Here is a 12661-nt window from a genome sequence, read left to right on the forward strand (position 1 = left end):
TTATTTCCATCCTACCACAGTTTCAGTAGCTAAGACATTCACTGCAACTGATGCTGTCACAAAATGGGAGAAGGAGCCTGTGAAGGACTTTGCCTGACTGGATGATTTTTTATATATCATATTCTTTTTGTATGTCTGTCCTGGTTTCGGCTGGGATAGAGTTAATTTTCTTCCTAGCAGCAGGCATAGTGCTGTGTTTTGGATTTAGTAGGAGAAGAATGTTGATAACATGCTGATGTTTTTAGTTGTTGCTGAGTACTGCTTATGCTAGTCAAGGACTTTTTCAGCTTCCCATGCTCTGCCAGGTGCACAAGAAACTGGGAGGGGGCACAGCCAGAATAGTTGATCCAAACTGACCAAAGGGCTATTCCATACCATGACGTCATGCTCAGTATATAAACTGGGGGGGGTTGGCCGGGGAGCAGCGATCGCTGCTCGGGAACTGTCTGGGTATCGGTCGGCGGGTGGTGAGCAATTGCATTGTGCATCACTTGCTTCGTGTATCATTATTATTATTATCATTATTATACTGTTACTATTAGCATTACTATTTTACTTTATTTCAATTATTAAACTGTTCTTATCTCAGCCCAGGAGTGTTTCTCACTCTTACTCCTCCAATTCTCTCCCCCATCCCATCGGGGTAGGGGGAGTGAGCGAGCGGCTGCGTGGTGCTTAGTTGCTGGCTGGGGCTAAACCATGACAATGTCTTATGTCTTTCTGTATATGTCTCTGTCTTTCTATATATCGTATACCACTATGCTTTGGGTCTCATCACAATAGTTCACCAGCACACTAAAAGTAATATTTTATTTTTCTCCCTAAAGACGGATTATTTCAGACCTTTGAATTTACAAGTTAGGTAACAAGAAGAACCATGCAATCATAGAATAGTCCAGGCTGGAAGGTGGCTCTTGAGGTGATCTGGTCCAAACTTCTGAAAGCAGGGACTTAGATTAGGTTATCCAGGGCTCTGCCAAGACAAGTCTTGAGTAATTCCTATGAGGCACTTCCACTACTTCTCTTAGCAACCTGTTCCGGGGTTTAGTTGTTCTCATGGTGAAGAAAATCTTTCCTATATCCAGAGGGAATTTCCCCTGAAGCAACTTGTACCTGTTGCCTCTTTTCCTGTCACTGCACACGCCTGAGACGAGAGCACCTCCTTCTCCACCATAGCTACCCTTTCAGGTACTGGAAGACTGCAACTGGATCCCCCCAAGCCTTCTCCTCTCCAGGCTGAACAAACTCCATTCCTCTGACCTTTCTTCTAGGGGAATTCCACACCTGCTGCCTTCCTATAACTTACTCGAGAAGCTGACCTACAATAGCATATCAAATAACATATCTGAATGTATGTATTTGGAAAGCAAAGAAGAATCCCTTCAAAGCCTTCAAAAACAAAATCAGCTTCTCCTAACAGTCCTATCTCCCTAAAGCCATTTAAAATGATTCTTTTACTAGGTCACCTTCCTTCAGAAAAAAATCTAGCCTTCAAAGTAAACAGCTTTAAATCTTGTGAAGTGCACAAGTGGGTCAGACATGAGCTGTGTGTTAATACATATGTGAACGGGAGAGAAGGAAAGAAGAATGAAAGGCTCAATTCGAAGGGAACTGGCTTCTGAATTGTTTTTAAGGATTTACAGTCCATGAAGACACCATGTGGAATGACACAGAATAACAGGCTTAGAAGTAAAGTATGATCAAAATTAGAGTTATAACTGGCTTCTTTTTGACATGTCTGAGATCAGTTGGGCCCAGAATTAAACTTTCTATACTTTGAAGGAAGAGAGAAACAAACAGACAGTAAAGGCACAGGAGAACAGAGGGTTATAAGATGAGATTGTTAGGATATGGTACTGCAGTACTGCAGTTAAAACGACATTTCCTCACCTTGTTCTTTCTTTGCAGGACTGGATAGACATTTGTAGCCTAACAGCTGCATACTATTTTTGCTCACTGTTGGATGGGGACTGTCTCAACCACAGCATTTTAGGTTGTATTTCACATTTTAATTCCACTGCAGCTTAAAAACAGCTTATGTAGTCTATTTGAATCTGATTTTGAGAAGAGCTGTTTTACTTAAGTTATAACAAATTGTCTCCTAGAGAGCTCAGGGCATCAAGTAGATAACCCTGAATGGAAACAAGTCCTGTATCTTTAAAAAAGATTGGCAGAAACTATCTGCTTTGAATCCTTATGTTTTTAAATAACCCAGCAAATAACAAAAATAGTTCTAGAAGTCTCCACAAAGCTTCTCTTCAATCAATAGCCACAGAATTTATGTTTAAAAAACTCTCTAAGAATGACACCATTGCAAAATAAAATTAAAAATGGAGGTATTGTCTGAGATCCAGTAATGTGACAGTGTAAGAATGCCAGGCCATTAAATACACCATAAGACACGCTATTAAAATGTGAGCGAGGAGGAGGCAACTCTCCATATTAAGTGCAGAGAGGTGCAAGGAATCACACAGAAACAGACCAAAATAGATGGATTCTACAAGACGCAGATGATATCTGGAGGTTCCCACACAGCCCCTTCACAGCTCTCCCTCTCCTTCTTGTGGGGACAGTCTGGACGGCAGACACATAGGAGCAGGTACACAGCAAAAAAAAGGTAATGAAAGAGACAGGAAAAAGAATAATTTTATTTATGGATCTTCCAAATCTGTATCTCATGGAAGTGAACCACATAAAGAACAGAATATGTAGCCTACAATGTGAAAATACTAAATCAGATTGCTTGAAGACTTACTTCCCTTACTTAAAAAAAAAAGCTCAGCCTGCAAGTTATCTATACAATTTTTTTAAACCCAAATTGGAAAAATGTAGTCAAAAAAGGAAATATTGCAAAATACAGATACAGAAGAGTAAACAGCCACAGAAAGGATAAAAATGGATCCAGATTTAAAAGGATGAAAATAGAACCTACTATCTCCTTACCATTTAGAAAAGTGGCAAAACATTCATCATGTCATAGCCAACACTTGCAGAAAACAAGTAAAAGTTTAAAAACTAGTCAAATCAAAACACCCTGAAGAATTACCATTTTTTTGTCTTGACAGACTTCAACAAAGATAAGAAGATGGTAACTAACCAACAAGAAAGAGCTATGAAGACAGAACTAGGATCTATACAAGATCAATCTGTAGAATAGACACAGAGGATTTTGCATGTTAAGGTACTGTGGCTAACATTTAGTGAAAAGAGGAAAATGTCCCAGAACTTGTTGCTCACTTAACAAGTTACTCCTGATTAAGAGCAAGAAGCAGGTCTAAAATGAAGAAACCAGGATGATGCTTTGTTGCTTTAATAATGGTAGACTTCTGATGTTCATTGTGCATAATGCCTGTTATGATTATTACTAAAAAGACTGCAGGGATTCAATACTGCTCATTGTGAACAAGTATGGCTGGTCTTTAAATTGATTTAATTCACTTATAGCTTCTCTTCACAGCTGTAATAATTTCATGCAAGCAATGGCAAGCTTGAAGATATTGCAGTCACTGTGAGTTCTCTTAAACAGTCAAGCAATGTAGTGGTCTAGGATATTTTCAGTAAATCTAGGATATTTTTATCAGCAGTGACAAATGCTAAAGGAAAGAGGAAAATAATGGGTCTGACAGCAGTATTAAAATGGTGCCATTTTTGTCATGTTCCTACCAATTACAATCTTATCCCTTAAATTATCAGTATTTGTAACATTTTAACTTTAGTCTAACTGAAATCCTGTTCTCATTTATATTATATCACATCATACTGTGCTGTTTGTCTAAGTAACATCCTGCAGAGGTGAACTCAACTGCTTAGTTAATCTGTGCTGATATAGACGTTTGTTTGCTTGGTTCACATGCACAAAAGTTGTGTGTGTCCCAAAAGGTCTCCATTTTTCCAACAGTATTAGCTTGGTCTACAAAACTGTATTATCTCTACCTGCGTATTCATAGTTTCTTTAGTCTTCTCACTGTATTTAGGAATACAAGAAACGTATGCTAGGTACTGTGTCTTTCTCAATGCTCTTTATTAACTAATAAGCTTTTTCATGAGATAGCTCTGCTCTCATTGACTTCACTGTGAGGAAATCCGAGCTCATACATCTCCTCCACAGATTGTATGGTGCAGGTCTTTTTAGTGTCTCTTCCCTGGAAATGCCTTTTCTCCCACATCCTATCTCTTGTAACATAACTTTCCCCCTGCTGGTACCTACGATTATGTCCTTTTTGGGATGGGATGGGAAAGTGAATTTAGAGTCTGGTTATTCTGAATAAAAAAACAAAGGAACGAGAAAAAAGGAAGAGCTGGTTTACAAAGCTTTCATTTTCAATAGCTTAGGCTCAGTTCAGCACAAAAAAAATATTCTCCCAAGAAATCATATTGAGAAAATAATTCCAGGCATTCTGTTGTTTCCAGCTGGGCTTAGTGTGCCTTATAAGGAGAACTCATATTTTCTTAGGCAGAACCTGTCTCAAAGACATGTTGGAAAAGGTAAGGCCATAAATCTGTGTCAGGTCCAGATGTGCAAGAGTCTGGTGCCTAAAAGTCATCCCAGCTTATTTTTATAAATGCTTCCATGGTTTGTTTAGGCAGTTTAAAGTAATGCATGTACATCAGAAGAAATCACTCAAGGTACATCTCGCAATATGTGATGTACAAACTGTACATAAAAGGCACAGAGTTGAGGACCAGAAGCTGTGGCTCAAACATTTGTTAGACGATTTTGCTCACAGGTCATAAAACCAGCAACAAGCACAGTTTCCTGCTATTTGAGCTTACAGGATTCAAGCTATCTATGTACATTTCTGTACAACCATGTGTATGTACCCTCCCCTCCATGATAGCTTCTGAACAGCTGAACACAGAATACAGATGCAGATTTCATTACTTTTCTGTTTATCATTACCCCCCAAAGAAATATATCTTTCTCACTACAGAAGATATTCAGAACAGCTTAGAATTTCTCCCTAACATAGATGCTTAATGTTGAAAATAGGATTTTTTTTTTCAGTTAGAATCATGAAATTTAATAGAGCATTTTCAACTACATACCAAATTTATAGACACACATATATACTTTCTTTATTCCTTCAGGCCAATTTGTTTCTATTACTCACATACCAGGTATTTGTTTTCCTGTACTTTCACATGTTTAATTTAATATCCCTCTTCTTGATATCTCTGATATCTTTCCAGTCTCTTTCTGTCTCAATATTCTTTTCTCCTCTGCACCTTTTAGGCCTTACTATCACCCAGTCCCTTAAGACATTAACATTTGCTTTCAGTACTGTCAACAAGCCATTTTCTTTCAGTACCGTATATCATAAAAATTTGTAACCTTTTTCTAAAATTCCTGCCATACCTTTATTTCCTTTTCCCCTTAATAGCATTATATAAAACTGTTCTTCATCATCTTTTTAAATATCACTCCTATTAACAAAACCACTGATTAATTTTAGTTGGAGCCTGGCCTACTCATTACTCTTTCAAAAAAAAAAAAAAAAAAAACACCCAAAACAAAATAAAATAAGTAAAAGTTTAACTCCTTTACAAACATACCTTCCATGAAAAATTGAAAGTACCATAAACCAGTGTCCTCAGCCTAGTGTTCAGAATTTCCTAAGGGAAATTAATACAATGTGTTTACGAAGTGTTTAGAAAAATATTCAGGCAACCCAACATAGTATCATAAAGTACTGTCATTCTTAGATGCCTGAATTAAACTGGTTATACGCCCTACACAGTATGAAAAAAAACACTTGTTGAAGAGACACGAAGAACTTGGGAATAGTTACTTGAAATCAAAACCTAGGCTTTGGACTTCCATTATTTGGGATTACATCAAGGTCAACTGTAAGTTCTGACTAAAAGAAGCAATTGTTCTAATAGTAGAAAACAGCCACTACAGTTTTTACAATGTTCATAGTAATACTGTGACACCAAGCCCTGCTATAAACAGGAGCTATGTGGCATGAAATTTTCCATGAGTATCCTAGGAAAGAAAACGCAGCAGTAAACATCATTAGTCAAGTGAGACCTACAAGTCATAAGCAATAGGCAAGAGTCCAGGAAGGCCACAAGGTTAAAATGCTTTGTATGAGTAATTATAGGATTTGAAGGATTAGGCTGAACCAAAAGATTTAAGGACAGGGAAGGATTAAAGGGACAAATAAATAAATTAAATTGCAGAGGATGAAGGTATAGAAGGCAGCACAAAACCCACTACATTCAGTAAAGTTTTTGAAACAAGAATTGTTAAATAAAATAGCTGCAATTGAAGGCAACATGATTTTGCTGTATTTGTTTGCTATTCAGTAACTGAATCTGCAGAGACAAATATTTTTAAAAAAAAGATCTTATGTTTCTGAGATTAAAGACCTAACAAAACAAGCACATATTGAGGTGAAATGTCTTAGCCAACTTCTTTGTATCCCAGAATGTAAAGTCATTATGTACTCTATAGCTGCTATGAAAGTGAAATCCCGGTATACAAACCATAGGTGAGATCACACCCACCACAGCCTGTTACTGAAATCTGAAGATTCTTGCCATACACATGGAAAATGAATTCCAATCTTTACCTTATGCCACCCTGAGTTACAACATTTTACAAAGCTTGCAAAGCTTGTTTATTTTAAAAGCCTACAGCCCCTGTAAGCTATTAATAGTGAGAATTAACTCACTACATTTGTTCCAAAGAAAATCTACAGGCTCTGCTTCTCAAATATTGTGGATCAGAAAAATTATTCAAGGGTTATGATGCCTGGGTGATCCATAGCTCATGAGGTAGGAAGCTGTCAGAAGATAAAACAACCACAAGATAACCATGGGTACACAACACTAAACATAAATTAATAAAGGGGGTGGGGGGTGTTTATGAAACAGTCACTCACAATTGCAATAGAATATCAATTTCAGCAAAACTATGCAAAGAGAATAAGGTTTGAAAAATAGATACCAGCTTTTATTTGGAGTTACTTTGTCATATCTTAATGACACCTCTCTTCTTTTTTTGGTGATCTTTAAAAATAAACAGCATCTGGGCATTTCGGCAAGGATGTCTGAGAGAAGTTCAAGAGACTAAGAAAAAGGATGAAACGAGAAGGGGGAGCAGGCAGAAGAAACAATCAGTTACTGAGAAAAAAAATGAAGCGAAAGTATTACGCGTGTAGATGCATAAAGAAACCAGACAAAGGGTTCCAAACACAAAGCTAAGACACGAGAGAACAAATGAACAAAATACGCATTTGCTAAACGTAACGTTTCTTGCTATTCCATCTTTCCGAAAGACATACACAACCTTAACTATACCAGTGTTACTGCGCTTGACCGAACTGTACTGCTCGGCCTAACGAAAGCCCCCTGAAACTTACAGCACAGCCAGGTTTGCGATTTGCTGAGCCGCAGGGCGCTGGGCCCGGGCTGCGGGGGGCCCCGGCCCCGGCCCCGGCCCCGGCCCCGGCCCCTCCGCCGCGCCCCTCGCCCCGCGCCGGGCGGGACAGGGCCGGGGCGGCCGGGCCGCTGGCACCACCTCCTGGTCCGCGGCGGGAGAGCAGGAAAACCCAGCCTTCACAACCCGTCTTTGAATCGTTTCTACCGCAGACAGCACGTAACAGCATCATCTTCATGCGAAGATGAATGCATACTGCATTAACTGTCTCACCGTATTATTCATTATGGGTCCGAAACTACAATAACTGCCACTCAGAAGTCTGACTTCAAACGAAAACTGTGCGAGCGACCCAGAAAGTCCGATCCTAAATTCTTCATACGGTTTCTTAAGTCTCTTTATTAAGGCCTAGGTGTTCAGTTCTCTCAAAATTATCACCTTAAAAGCATAGTTTTGCTTCAGGAAAATTAAGTAAAGCCCTAGAGTGGTTAGTATTTGTTTATTATTTCCATATTAAAATAAAAGATTATAGGTACAAATAATAATTTCCAATATAACCTTTTTTGAATATTACAGTAGGGTTTTTTTCTTTCTCTCTTAAATGACTATTTAACTTGGGGTTTTTTTTTGTTCAGATAGCAAATTGCTTCAGAAGATTACGGAAATTCAGACACTAGCCCAATTCGCAGATTCTGTAATTACATCTGACTTTATTTCTAAAATAGGAAATGGATGCAGTGTTCAGAAGTGCTATGTTACAAAGAATTCCAGTGTTGTTTACCGATTTGTAACTTATTATTCATTAAGTCAGCCTGAGCTAACCTGTTTCAGATTGCAATAAGGCAAAAACTCCAGACATTTGAATAGAGCATCTCTTTCAGCTGAACTATGTCCTATTTGAGTATTGCCATCGTATGCCAAACAGAAATATTACTGATGGATATTTGCATTTTGAAGACCGGTAGGATTCTGGAGGATGTTGATATCTGCTTTTCCGCATCATGGAAAAATCAAGTCACTCTTCTCACAAGCTGCTGTCATTTTCAGCCAAGAATTATCAGTTGTTTGATTGTAAAAAAACCCTAGCTTTCTATAAACTGAATATTCCCAGTGAAACAGCATCTCCTGACAGCCCACACTTCGGTGTGCTGAGGCCTGACCATTGGGTTTCTAGTGGGATTTTTAGTCCTCATGTTCATTTGGAGCTGTTTGTGGTGCAATCATTCTCACAGTGGGTTTGTTGGGTTTTTTTTAATTGTAAACCTGTTCACCAGTAGCAGGATGACTACTGATTTCTCTCATATGGGTCACTGACCAGACACCAGATGGTGGAAATACTCTGTTCCTACTAATCTGGCCCAGAGCTGGCAATTCAGAGGTGAAAAGCTTTATCCCATTACCAACTGCCTGAGCCATCCTGTCTCCAACCTGCAGGCTAAAGATTAAACAGTTAATAGTCTTGAAGTAACTACCACTGTTACATTTGTGAAGATGACACCAAACATATCATTTGGAGTTCAAGATAACTGCAAAGGAAACAATTCAAAGAATTCCTGCGCTTGTCTATATCCAGACTCAATCACTGAAATTCTTTAAAACTGCAGATGTGCTTAATACCAATATAAATTTTGAAAATATGAGAACACAAGAGGAAGAAGCTAGTAGGGTTTTTTTTATATGTAGATATGTTTACATTTCTGCATGTCAGATCTGCATATATTTGGATCTATATTCTTTCACTCCTGCAGAAAAACATGACTCAGATTATATATCATGATCTTATAAAATCATATTACACCATAATTACCTTATCTAGTTAGACTCTTTTACCCTTCTGGAAGATTTGACTGCTCAAACCTGTCAAGCAGTGCACAAAGAACTCATTTACAAGGGAACCATGAAAGTAACTGTACAAAATCTGCCCTTGAGAGAGGGGGAAGAGTAATCATAGCTATCTTAGATGTCTTAGTGTTCATTCCTCACTTCATGTTTCATACAGCTTCACTTATGGCAGGTACAGAAAGTTATGCAGTATATGTAAGTGCTTGGTCAGCTTTATTTATGATAACCTGCTTAATTAATTTACAACTATGATGATTCTAAGGACTGAAAATACCTGATCTTTTGTCCATAAAGCCATCTTATCACATCACACTATCTGTCACAGTAATAGTAGTAAAAAGCAGTGTTCTAAGGTAGATTACATAAACTCTCACAGGTAATTCTTTTCCTTGAAAATACATAATTAGGCCTTGCCAAAAATTTTAAAATATTAAAAATTCCTCAAGTATACATTTTTATATATTAGAACTGCAACTAAAATTGCTTGAGGTTTGAATGTATTGCAAATAATTATTTAAAAAGTGTAGAATTTTCTTTCTTCAGCCTCAATAATAAGATTGATGTAGCTCTTCTGCCAAAATCCCCTGTTTATACCAGTGTAGCAAATTCGGCTCAAGAGGATTAAAATAAGCAGTGTTAGAGAAGTACCATTTTCTTAGTGCAAACTTCAAACACGTTAAAAGTATCCTACAAGTGTGGTATACTGGCACTCCTCTATTAGCACTGTGCAGAAGCAGCAACATCGGTTCTTTCCTCTACCAGCCAAATTTACACAAATTAAAAAACCATGAAAAGGAACATGGAACTGGAAAAGAAAGTTTCAGAAAAGAATATGAATTTTCAGTACCTTGCAGTTAATACAAGAAACTCTGTTTTTTTCTTTAATTTAGAGAAGAGAGCAGCAAAAAGTTAATTAAAAGAAAATAGGCTAAGGAAGGTATTTAGAAAAGGTATAAGAATGCTTAGCTAAGAGGACTGTTTTTCCAGTCCCAGATAGCAATGTAAAACAGGTGAGAGTATGCATATCAAAAAGAGAATCAAAGGAAAATACATAAAAGAAGTGGCAATTCTTAATGGAAATGACTGCAGCTGAGCCCTAGGATGGTTAACCTGTTAATATTAGCAGCTAGATGGTCCGTGGTCATTGCTAAGTAGCCGGGGTATGGCTTGTGCATTTCTGAAAACAGAACCTGGCCCTTGACAGAAATTACATTACTATTACAAAATTTGACCCCTATGTGGACTTGCAGAACAGCTGCTTTTCAGAAGAGGTATTTAATAACCAGGCCCAGTAACAAAAATATTATTCTGTTCGGCAACCTTGCCTGAACAAACCAGTTGCTCTGCCCTTTAAAAGTTAAACATAAGATCACATCACATAAGAAGCACTTCTGCCATTTCTGCCACTGTCTAGCGCCAGCATCCAACCTAGCCACATTTAGCTGGCAATCTTCTAAAATCCATTTGGTATCTAACTACGTGCTCCTGACAAACTTCACAAGAAAGTTCTGTTTTGGAAAGCCCGAGAATTTTTAAGCATGCATCATCTGGTAATTGTCACGTTCTCTAAACCAATATATTACCTGTTTCCTTTAATAAAATTTTTTGTCAGCACGTACAGCTCAAAGAAAATAATTTTTAAAAACCCTTATTGACCATATGTACCTGGATATCCATGGCTGAAGTGCTCAGATGAGTAAGAGAACATATGTATATTAAACACTATGCAGACAGGACAGCTTGAACTGAAACTGCAACATCTGCAAAAATGAAGGTAAAAGTGACATTAGGATGATTAAGCAAGCAGAAAGGCTATCCTGCAATAGGAGACTAAGGCTGTTAGGCTAGCAAAATTAAATTGCTGAGAGGATAAAATTGTTCTTTTATGGCAAACAGACATGATAGAAGGTGAGAATTCTTTGAACTATAGAGTAATACTGGCACTACAAGAATAAACAGGACACAAATAAATTTAGACTGGAAATTAGAATGGACTCCTAAGCACCAGGGCATTTTGGCAAAAGGAGAATGACGATGGTGAAAGATTCTAACAACTTTTAAGATCGATACAGTTATGAAACTTTTGAGATGATACATTGCTTGACCTAAGGACTTGATTGTATATTTGTAGCTCATTTTTAATGCTATCAAATTCCTTCTTTGTATAGCAGTTTTGTGTCATAAGCTAGTATGTTATGGATCACCTTGTTTTAAAGTCTGATGATACCACAGGATGAAAAGCAGGTCACAAAAAGTGGTAACGTAGCCTCTGATTAAATCCAGATAGTCTTGGGAGTTGTTCAGACACTGAGGAAATGCTTTAATAACCAAATTACAATTTAAATCGTCATGCCCAGTTACCTTACTGAATAAAGGATGTAATTTGTCAAAGGCTGCCCTCTTGTCCCACAAAATTGAGATTTAGGTACACTAGGTAAAAAAAAAATTTCAGCCAACCCAAAACTTACATGCCTGTACAGGGGCAGATGAAGTCTCTATTTTACAGGGATGCTGTGAGGTTGCATGAGAAAATAACACACTTCAAGTCAGAATTTATGATGGGAAGGAGGAGCAAAGCCAGGGGAGGTGTGCAATCAGTCTCACTTTTCCCTCCATTTCTCTCTAAAACAAGCCATTTTTCTTACCAGCTTTAGGTATGTTCTGAGAGGTTATACCAGATCAAAGAGAGAATCTTAATAACACCCAAGCCTCGGGAATACTGAAGCTATTCATACTCAGCTATAATCTGGAGCTAGCGTGGATTTCTCAGTCAGTTTGAGCATCACACACTCATAACCACTGCTTCGTCATTAGTAGCCTGCAGACACGGTGGGGAGCGAGGGCTGCGAGGTTCCTGATACAATATAAATGTTCAAGGATAATTAGACATCAGCAAGCTTTCTTTACTCTGAGCAGTGCCCAGCTGGAAGGCAACACCGCACTCAGCAGCACCGGTGGCGGTAACAGCTGCAGTTCTGATGCAGTTCTGAATGACGCCCGCTGAGCCAGCTTAAGAGGTCGGCTGCCTTCACCTTGCGCCTTCTCCGCAGGCGCTCCCGCAGCGCCAGGGCCCGGGCCCGGGACCTGTGAGGCTGGGCGCAACCTGGGACGCGAGCAGCCCGGCTGAACCCGGCCCGGCTGAGCCCAGCCCGGGCCTGAGGAGGCTCCGCTCCGGGCGGGGAGGCGGTGGAGGACGTGGAGCTTTTCCCAACAATTAGCTGGACCCGACCGGCACAGGTGAGGCACGGCCAGGCCGGGGGGGGCTGGCGGCCCCGTGGCGCACTCGGCCCGGCAGACGGCCGGAGGACGCCGCCAGGCGGGAAGGGCGGAGGAAGCCAGAGGTAGGGCGGCCAGGGCGGAGGCAGAGCTGCCGTGACGAGCGACCTCGCTGAGCACGGAGGGAGCGGCCGAGGCACGGCGTACCGAGCAGCCCCG

This window comes from Pelecanus crispus, chromosome 6 (assembly GCF_030463565.1).
Source record: "Pelecanus crispus isolate bPelCri1 chromosome 6, bPelCri1.pri, whole genome shotgun sequence".
Lineage (NCBI taxonomy): Eukaryota > Metazoa > Chordata > Aves > Pelecaniformes > Pelecanidae > Pelecanus > Pelecanus crispus.